Here is an 8,829-nt window from a genome sequence, read left to right on the forward strand (position 1 = left end):
TTTGGTGAGTGCTGTGAAGTGTGTAAACCTGGTGATTCACAGACCTGTACCCCTGGGGATAAAAATATATGTTTATAAAAAATAAAAAATTTAAAAAAAAAAAAAAATACATGTACCAATACCTTTCTCTTTCCAAAAGGATATTGTAAAAGCCAAAATGTAGGAAGACCTTAAATTCAGAATTAAGGTAAATCCTTTAATTATTAGCTCTATGAAAAATTCATATTCTTACTTTTCTCTTTCACTGTGTGTGCTTGTATCAATCTATAGACTGGCATTTTGGAAACAACTCTTCTGAGATACTGTGGCACAAATACTCTAGCACTCATTCATACAATCCCTCCTGCAGACAAAGAACATGCAGAGCAATGTGTGAGAAACATATTATGTACAAAAATCTGGTGGCATTTTCAGAATATTTTTCTTTTGATTTAAAAAAAAATTCTATCTCAGCTTCTTCTAAAGAGGCAGAAGTATTGAATTTAATTAAAATAGTATCCACTTGAACTAAACTCCATTCACAACTCTTTTTTAGGGCCCAGAGCAGTGGTTAAGCATTGGCTTTGAGGTCAGTTTCATATTTGATCTCTTTGTTCAAATGTATCCTGAGCTGACAGAGGAATGGGTTTGGTAATATTATCCTGTGACTCTTTTTCTATATCTGATATTTGCAATCTAAAATTAGCTTGCTTCTGGCTTTAAATCCCCACACTTTGGCTGTTTCTTCTCAATCAGGCCCCTCAGCCAGTGGAAGCCAAACCCCAGTTATGCACACTTCTGATCTATAAAGTACATTTTCATTGCTGAGCCACCTGCCCCCAATCTTCCTTTTCCACTGTTCTAAACTCCTCTCAGGTGAAAACATTTGAAAAGTGTTTAGATTGATTTATGTAGTTTACATTTTGGTAAATATTTATTTGGTCAAACTCTTATTTTAAAAAAAAATCAACCACAGGACTAAATACCAAGTAAATAAAAGGACAAAACAGAATTAGTTGATTAGAGCCAGTAATTCTCACTCCCATACTGTATTTAATAAGTATCTTGATTCCCAGGTTTGGCTGTAGAAGGAATCTTCCCTTACGGCTTTAGAATACTCTCTATGCATCCGTTTCCTTCAATGAGCAGATATTAAAATAAAGACTATCTACAAAAGGGTGACCACTATTTTGATCAAACTTCTCAGTTAACATCTTGATAGTGTTGTGAGGGTAAAATTGTTGCTCGACATGGACTTCTTGAACTTTTGGAGAAAATCAGACTCCATTCACCTATTATTATCACTCTGATTATATTATACTAGGAAGATAAAACCTAGACCCTCTATAACATCATCAGTAATGCCCAGTATGTTATCAAAAATTATAAAATATATGAAAACAAAGAATATAGGACAGTCAAAAAGCAATTTGTAGAAACAAACCCCAAGATGATCCAGATGGTAGAATTAATAGATACAACTATTATGTGCAAAACCACATGATATGTGCAAAAATATAATGAAAACATTAAAAGAAGATAAGAAAAATGAAGAGATACAACAAAACTAATAGAGCCAAGTTGAATTCCAAGAGCTGAAAAAGAAAATTATGTAAAGTAAAATATTCACTGTGTGGGTTTAAAAGATTGCAAAAGTGGATCTGTAAATTTGAAGGCCATCAATAAGAAGTATCCAATATTAGAAAAAAAGAGCAAATACAAGGAAATTAAATGAATATTCAGTAACCTTTAGGAAAATACCAACTTGTCCAACATGTTGTGTAATTGAAACTCCGTAAGTTGAGAGAAAAGTTTGGAAAGAAAACAATGTTTGATGACAAATATTGACATAAAATATTAACTTATACAGCCAAAAAAATGGGGTGAACATCTAACAGAATAAATATAGGGAACAGAATATTAAGACCCATTAGAGTCAGACGCTAAAAACAAAAAGTCTTAAGAGGGCCCAGAGGTCCCAAAAGTTTATTTTCGCTTTCGTTTCCTTTGCCTTTGGAGACATATCTTGAAAGAAGTTGCTGTGGCTGATATTGAAGAGATTACTGCCTATGTTCTCCTCTAGGATTCTGATGGATTCCTGTCTCACATTTTGAGTTTATCTTTGTGTACAGTGTAAGAGAATGGTCGAGTTTCATTCTTCTACATATAGCTGTCCAGTTTTCCCAGCACCATTTATTGAAGAGACTGTCTTTTTTCCACTGTATATTTTTTCCTGTTTTGTTGAAGATTAATTGACCATAGAGTTGAGGGTCCATATCTGGGCTCTCTACTCTGTTCCACTGGTCTATGTGTCTGTTTTTATGCCAGTACCATGCTGTCTTGGTGATCACAGCTTTGTAATAAAGCTTGAAATCAGGTAACGTGATGCCCCCAGTTTTATTTGTGTTTTTCAACATTTCCTTAGCGATTTGGAGTCTTTTCTGATTCCATACAAATTTTTGGATTATTTGCTCCAATTCTTTGAAGAATACCAGTGGAATTTTGATCAGAAGAGCATTAAAAGTATAGATTGCTCTAGGTAGTATAGACATTTTAACAATATTTATTCTTCTGATCCAAGAGCATGGAAGGGTCTTCCATCTTTTTGTGTCTTCTTCAATTTCTTTCATGAGTGCTCTGTAGTTCCTCAAGTACAGATCCTTTACCTCTTTGGTTAGGCTTATTCCCAGGTATCTTATGGTTCTTGGTGCTATAGTAAATGGAATCAATTCTCACAGCAAAGGAAACAGTCAAGAAAACAAAGAGGCAACCCACGGAATGGGAGAAGATATTTGCAAATGACAGTACAGACAAAAGGTTGATATCCAGGATCTATAATGAACTCCTCAAACTCAACACACACAAAACAGGCAATCATATGAAAAAATGGGCAGAAGATATGAACAGACACTTCTGCAATGAAGACATACAAACGGCTATCAGACACATGAAAAAATGTTCATCATCACTAGCCCTCAGGGAGATTCAAATTAAAACCACATTGAGATACCACCTTACACCAGTTAAAATGGCCAAAATTAACAAAACAGGAAACAACATGTGTTGGAGAAGATGTGGAGAAAGGGGAACCCTCTTCCACTGTTGGTGGGAATGCAAGTTGGTGCAGCCTCTTTGGAGAACAGTGTGGAGATTCCTCAAGAAATTAAAAATAGAACTTCCCTATGACCCTGCAATTGCACTCCTGGGTATTTACCCCAAAGATATAGATGTAGTGAAAAGAAGGGCCATCTGCACCCCCATGTTTATAGCAGCAATGGCCACAGTCGCCAAACTGTGGAAAGAACCAAGATGCCCTTCAACGGACGAATGGATAAGGAAGATGTGGTCCATATACACTATGGAGTATTATGCCTCCATCAGAAAGGATGAATACCCAACTTTTGTATCAACCTGGACGGGACTGGAAGAGATTATGCTGAGTGAGATAAGTCAAGCAGAGAGAGTCAATTATCATATAGTTTCACTTATTTGTGGAGCATAACAAATAGCATGGAGGACATGGGGAGTTAGGGAGGAGAAGGGAGTTGGGGGAAATTGGAAGGGGAGGTGAATCATGAGAGACTATGGACTCTGAAAAACAATCTGAGGGGTTTCAAGTGGTGGGGGGGGTGGGAGGTTGGAGTACCAGGTGGTGGGTATTATAGAGGGCACGGATTGCATGGAGCACTGGGTGTGGTGCAAAAATAATGAATACTGTTATGCTAAAAATAAATTAATTAATTTTAAAAATTAAAAAAAAAATTTAAAAAAAGAGGGCCCAGAGGGAAAATGACACACATAGGATTGCAGTAGTAAGAATGACTATCTTCTCATCGGAAACAATGGAAGCCAGAGAAAAATGGAACAGCATTTTTAAAGTCCTGCAAGAAGAGAACTGTCAATTTAGAATTCTCTATCTTGTGAAAATATTCTTCAAAAAAAGTCAGTGATGGATTATAATGGATAAGACAGGCAAAAGACAGAATCTATCACTACTTAACCTGTATTAGAGGCAAAAGGAACTTTTTCAAGTTAAAAGGAAATAACAATAGATGGAAACTCAAATCTATAGGAAGAAATAAAGAGAGCCAAAATGACAAATGTGTACCTAAATTTTAGAAACCCTCTTTTTATTATCTTAATTTCTTTGAAAAGATAACTGATTGGTTTATGTCAATATGTAATATTGATTTGTTATATAACATAGTATATATAAAACATATAAGTAAATAGATAAGTATAGATAGAATTATACTATTAAAAATGTTTTACATTTTAAACTCACTGATAAATATTAACTCTAATCCTTGACAAGTTAACCAGGCATTGGTAATCTCTAAAGAAAGTGATAAGTAATAATACAAATAGATGTAGTTAAAAGAAATAGAATATCAAAATAGAATGTTAAAAGATAATACACAAAAGGAGAATAGGATAAAAAGGGAAACAAAAGCATAGATGACTCAAACACATAGAAATAGTATACTTAAATCAGAATATATCTGTAATTATATTAAACATAAATAAATAAAAAGCCTCCAATTGAAAGACAAATTGCCAGATCAGATCACCAAAAAAAAGGCAAATTATAACTGTGATGCCTATAAGAGATATGCTTTCTATATTTAAAAAAAAAAAAAAAACAGTAAGGTTGAAAGTAAAAGGATGGAAAAAATCTACCTGGCAATTACAGAATGCTAGAAAAATAAGAAATACAAAATATTTGAATTATACTATAAATGACCTTGATCTAATTCACATTTGTAGGACATTGAAACTATACCTGCAAAATACATACATTTTTTTAGGTTCTTACTGGATGTTCACAAAGACAGACTATATCTTGGGCCACAAAATAAGTATTAGTAAATGTTAAAAGACTGAAATCTTATGGAGTATGTTCTCTAACAAATTAAAAATCAATAACAAAAAATTTATTTTAAAAACAAAAAGGATTAAGAGTACACTCACCTTAATGAGCACTGAGAAATGCATAAAATTGTTGAATCATATCATACACTTGACAGAAATATGACCATATATTAATTATACATCAATTTAAAAAACAAGTACTTGGAAATTGAGCAGTACACATGTAAATAAACACTGAATCAAAAATATGTCAAACTGAATAATGATGAAAATACATGTCATTTGGGGGGATGCAGCTAAAACAGTATTTTTTAAAAATGTAGGGATGCCTGGGTGGCTCTGTCAGTTAAGCCTTTGCCTTTGGCTGAGGTCATGATCCCAGGGCCTGGGATCAAGTCCCATGTCGGGCTCCCTGCTCAGTGAGGAGCCTACTTATCTCTCTCCTTCTCCCTCTATGTGTGTTCTCTCTCTCTCTAGCTCCCACTCTCTCTCAAATAAATAAATAAAATCTTTTTAAAAAGTATAATTTTTCATTTCTAAATTTTAAAAGTGGGAAGTTCTAAAATTGTTGTACTTAAACATATTGAAAGAAAAAAGCAGAAAATCATATATTCATCTTAATAGGTACAGAAGAAGTATTTAAGACACATTATTTAAAAATAAACTCTCAGGAAACTAGGAATTTAGGGAATTTTTTCAGGGTTAATTAAAAAAAAAAAATAAAAACCATAACCAACATCACACTGAAAGCTGAGATATTGAACACTTTTGCCCTGAAATTGAGAAGACAAAGATTTCTTCTATTTCCATTCGACATTTTAGTTAAAGTTTTAACAAGAGCAATAAAGCAAGAAAGACAAAGTCCTATCAATTCGAAGGACAAAAAAAGGGGCCTTTATTCACAGATGCCAATATCCTGTACACAGAAAATCTAAAGGAGTCTACAAAATAACTAGGTCAAATAAATGGACATAGCAAAGTAGCATGATAGAACAGCAATTTAAAAAATCACTTGTTGGGGCGTCTGGGTGGCTCAATGGGTTAAGCCTCTGCCTTCGGCTCAGGTCATGATCTCAGGGTCCTGGGATCGAGCCCCGCATCAGGCTCTCTGCTTGGCGGGAAGCCTGCTTCTCCCTCTCTCTCTCTGCCTGCCTCTCTGCCTACTTGTGATCTCTCTCTGTCAAATAAATAAATAAAATCTTTTAAAAAATAAATTAATTAATTAAAAATTAAAAAAATTAAAAATCACTTGTTTTTCTACATGCAAAAATTGAAAAATAAAGTTTTTTTAAATAATCCCACCTATATTAACATTTAAAAACATAATATATGTAGGAATAAATTTAACAAACACATGTAAGTCCTCTGCACTAAAAACTATAAGACATTTCTAAGAAAAATCTAAGACCTAAATAAATGAAGAAATAAATCATGTTTTGAATTTAAAGAACCAGTACAGTTAAGACAATTCTTCCCAAATTGTTCTATAGATTCAATACCATACTTATCACAATACCAACAAATGTTTCCAGATGTTGATAATTAGAATTATATACAAACACATAATATAGCAAAATAATTATGAAAAAAACAAAGTTGATTCAGTTTACATTCAAGAGTTACTGAAAAGCTATAGTAATCAAGGCACAGTATTAGGTTTATAAATATAGGCAAATAGATCAATGAAGTAGAATGCAGTCCAGAAATAGATCCACATATATATGCACTTGAATTTTTTACAAAAATGTCAAGGCTATTCAATATGATACTCAAATGGCCAATGAGTATATACATTATTTGCCTGTACTTACTGGCAAACAAATTCTAGTGACAAATCAAAAGAGTTGTTGCTTGTGAGAGGTAATGCCTGGAAACTTTTTTTAAAAAAATATTTATTTATGGGGCGCCTGGGTGGCTCCGTGGGTTAAAGCCTCTGCCTTCGGCTCAGGTCATGATCCCAGGGTCCTGGGATCGAGTCCCACAGCAGGCTCTCTGCTCAGCAGGGAGCCTGCTTTCTCCTCTCTCTCTGCCTGTCTCTCTGCCTCCTTGTGATCTCTGTCAAATAAATAAATAAAAATCTTTAAAAAAAAAAATATTTATTTATTTCACAGAGAGAGACAGAGAGACACAGCGAGAGAGGGAACACAAACAGGGGCAGTGGGAGAGAGAAGCATGCTTCCGGCAAAGTGGAGAGTCTGATGCAGGGCTTGATCCCAAGACCCTGGGATCATGACCCGAGCCTAAGGGCAGACACTTAAGGACTGAGCAACCCAGGTGCCCAACTGAAAACTTTCTATAGTGAGGGAATGGCTTAAGATCTCAGGGTAGTATTTATTTATCAAAACTCATTGAACTTTCTATATATACTTAAGATCTGGATGCATTTCACTGGTATTCTATTTTCATTACAAAAATGCAAGAAAGAAAAATATCCTCCAACTTTTGTGGAAAACAATGCTTTCCCCCAAAGAGGTAATTTCTTTCACTTACTACTACAGAAATTTTCACCAAAACATAAAAGTAGAAACAATAAAACAATGTATCCATTTATCCATGTATCCATTTCTCACCTTCAATCTTTGTGAACTTTATACCAATCTCAAGAAATCTTTCTTAGCTTTGTTAATGAGAAAGACATGCTGACACCTGGAACAAAATTGTTTACTGAATTACAGATTGAGTTTGGAAGAGACAGGCAAAAAGAGCTTTGTAACATTTTGTTATGTTCACCTCCATAATTATTACCTCCTTTTACCTTATATTCAAGTTATTAATTTAAACCTCAATCAGCAAAAAGAATAATTAAATTCTTGAAGGAATAATTCCTCTCTGCTCCATTTTTTTCCCCATCCCAGCTAATGACTTATTTAGGAAAGTGAAAGAAGGTCCATGTATAGAAAGCTTGCATTTTTCAAGTGTATAATTCAGTAGTTTTCAGTATGTTTACAAGTTTGTGCTATCATTACCACGAATTCTACAACATTTCTATCATTCCCAAAATAAAATCCCAGTATTCAATAATAGTCACTCCATATTCCCCCTGCCCAGTCCCTTACTCTCACTAATCTACTTTCTCTCTCTATGGATTTACCTATTCTTGACATTTCATATGAGTGGAATCATATAGTCTTTTGTGTTTGACCTCTTTCATTTAGCATAATGCTTTCAAGGATCATTCATGTTGTAGTATGTATCAGTACTTCCTTCCACTTTATGACTAAATAGAGTTGCATCTTATGATTACCCAACATTTTATTTATGTGAGTCTGGCACATAGGAATTGCCCAATAAATGAAGAGGGAACAGAAGGCTGGCAGAGGACAAAGCAAAAGCTGACACACAGCAACCTTCTCCCACCAGCACTCCTGGGTGGGACATATATGACATTCTTTTGGAATCTCCCACCTATCTTAATGTTAACATCTTGCTAGAGGGAAAAATCTTGACAATGACAAGGCCTCAAAGCCTCCGGTATCTTGTAGGTCCTCTTTAGCATACGAAAGTTCTTTTGAAAGCTAGCTTTTTCCTTACCTCCCCCAACCCCACCATATATAACCTGCCACCCCTCACAACCCCAGTGCAGCAGCTCTTTCTGTCCAGGGGTCCTGTCCCTGTGCTTTCATAACCCACCATTTTGTACCAAAGATGTCTCAAGAATTCTTTCTTGGTCATTGGCTCCAGACTCCACCTCACCAAACCTCACCTATATTCTAAATTCTTAATTCTATATTCTAAAACCTCATCAATAAACACTATTTTTTATCTTCATTTTTTAACCAAAAGAGATAATGTAAAGCTTTTTCAAAATTGTGACTTGAAAACTGTAGGATTTTACTTTGATATTTAAAGCAGGTGCTTCAAAGTCAATTTCAGGAGGTTTTATATTACTAAGTTGCTAAATTGTTTCAAAGAGATTTCTCTTGTTAGTTTCTCTCAAAGGATGTTTTGTGGCCTGAACAAATAGATATTTCTTGCTCT

General features: G+C 34.5%; 1 long non-coding RNA gene across 1 annotated transcript in view; it reads right to left on the minus strand.

Annotated features, from left to right (window-relative positions):
• Positions 1–8,513, minus strand: part of LOC106006810 — a 55,043-nt gene extending 46,530 nt beyond the window's left edge. Inside the window, exons 1-2 of the long non-coding RNA XR_001181086.2 lie at positions 8,482–8,513; positions 7,422–7,497 (exon numbers count right to left, since the gene is read on the minus strand). This is a non-coding gene — a long non-coding RNA (uncharacterized LOC106006810). The remainder of the gene's footprint in view (positions 1–7,421; positions 7,498–8,481) is intronic.
• Positions 8,514–8,829: the final 316 nt, after the last annotated feature.

The sequence above is a fragment of the Mustela putorius genome, unplaced genomic scaffold (assembly GCF_011764305.1).
Source record: "Mustela putorius furo isolate JIRA1106 unplaced genomic scaffold, ASM1176430v1.1 tig00003846_pilon_pilon_pilon, whole genome shotgun sequence".
In the NCBI taxonomy this organism is placed as follows: domain Eukaryota; kingdom Metazoa; phylum Chordata; class Mammalia; order Carnivora; family Mustelidae; genus Mustela; species Mustela putorius.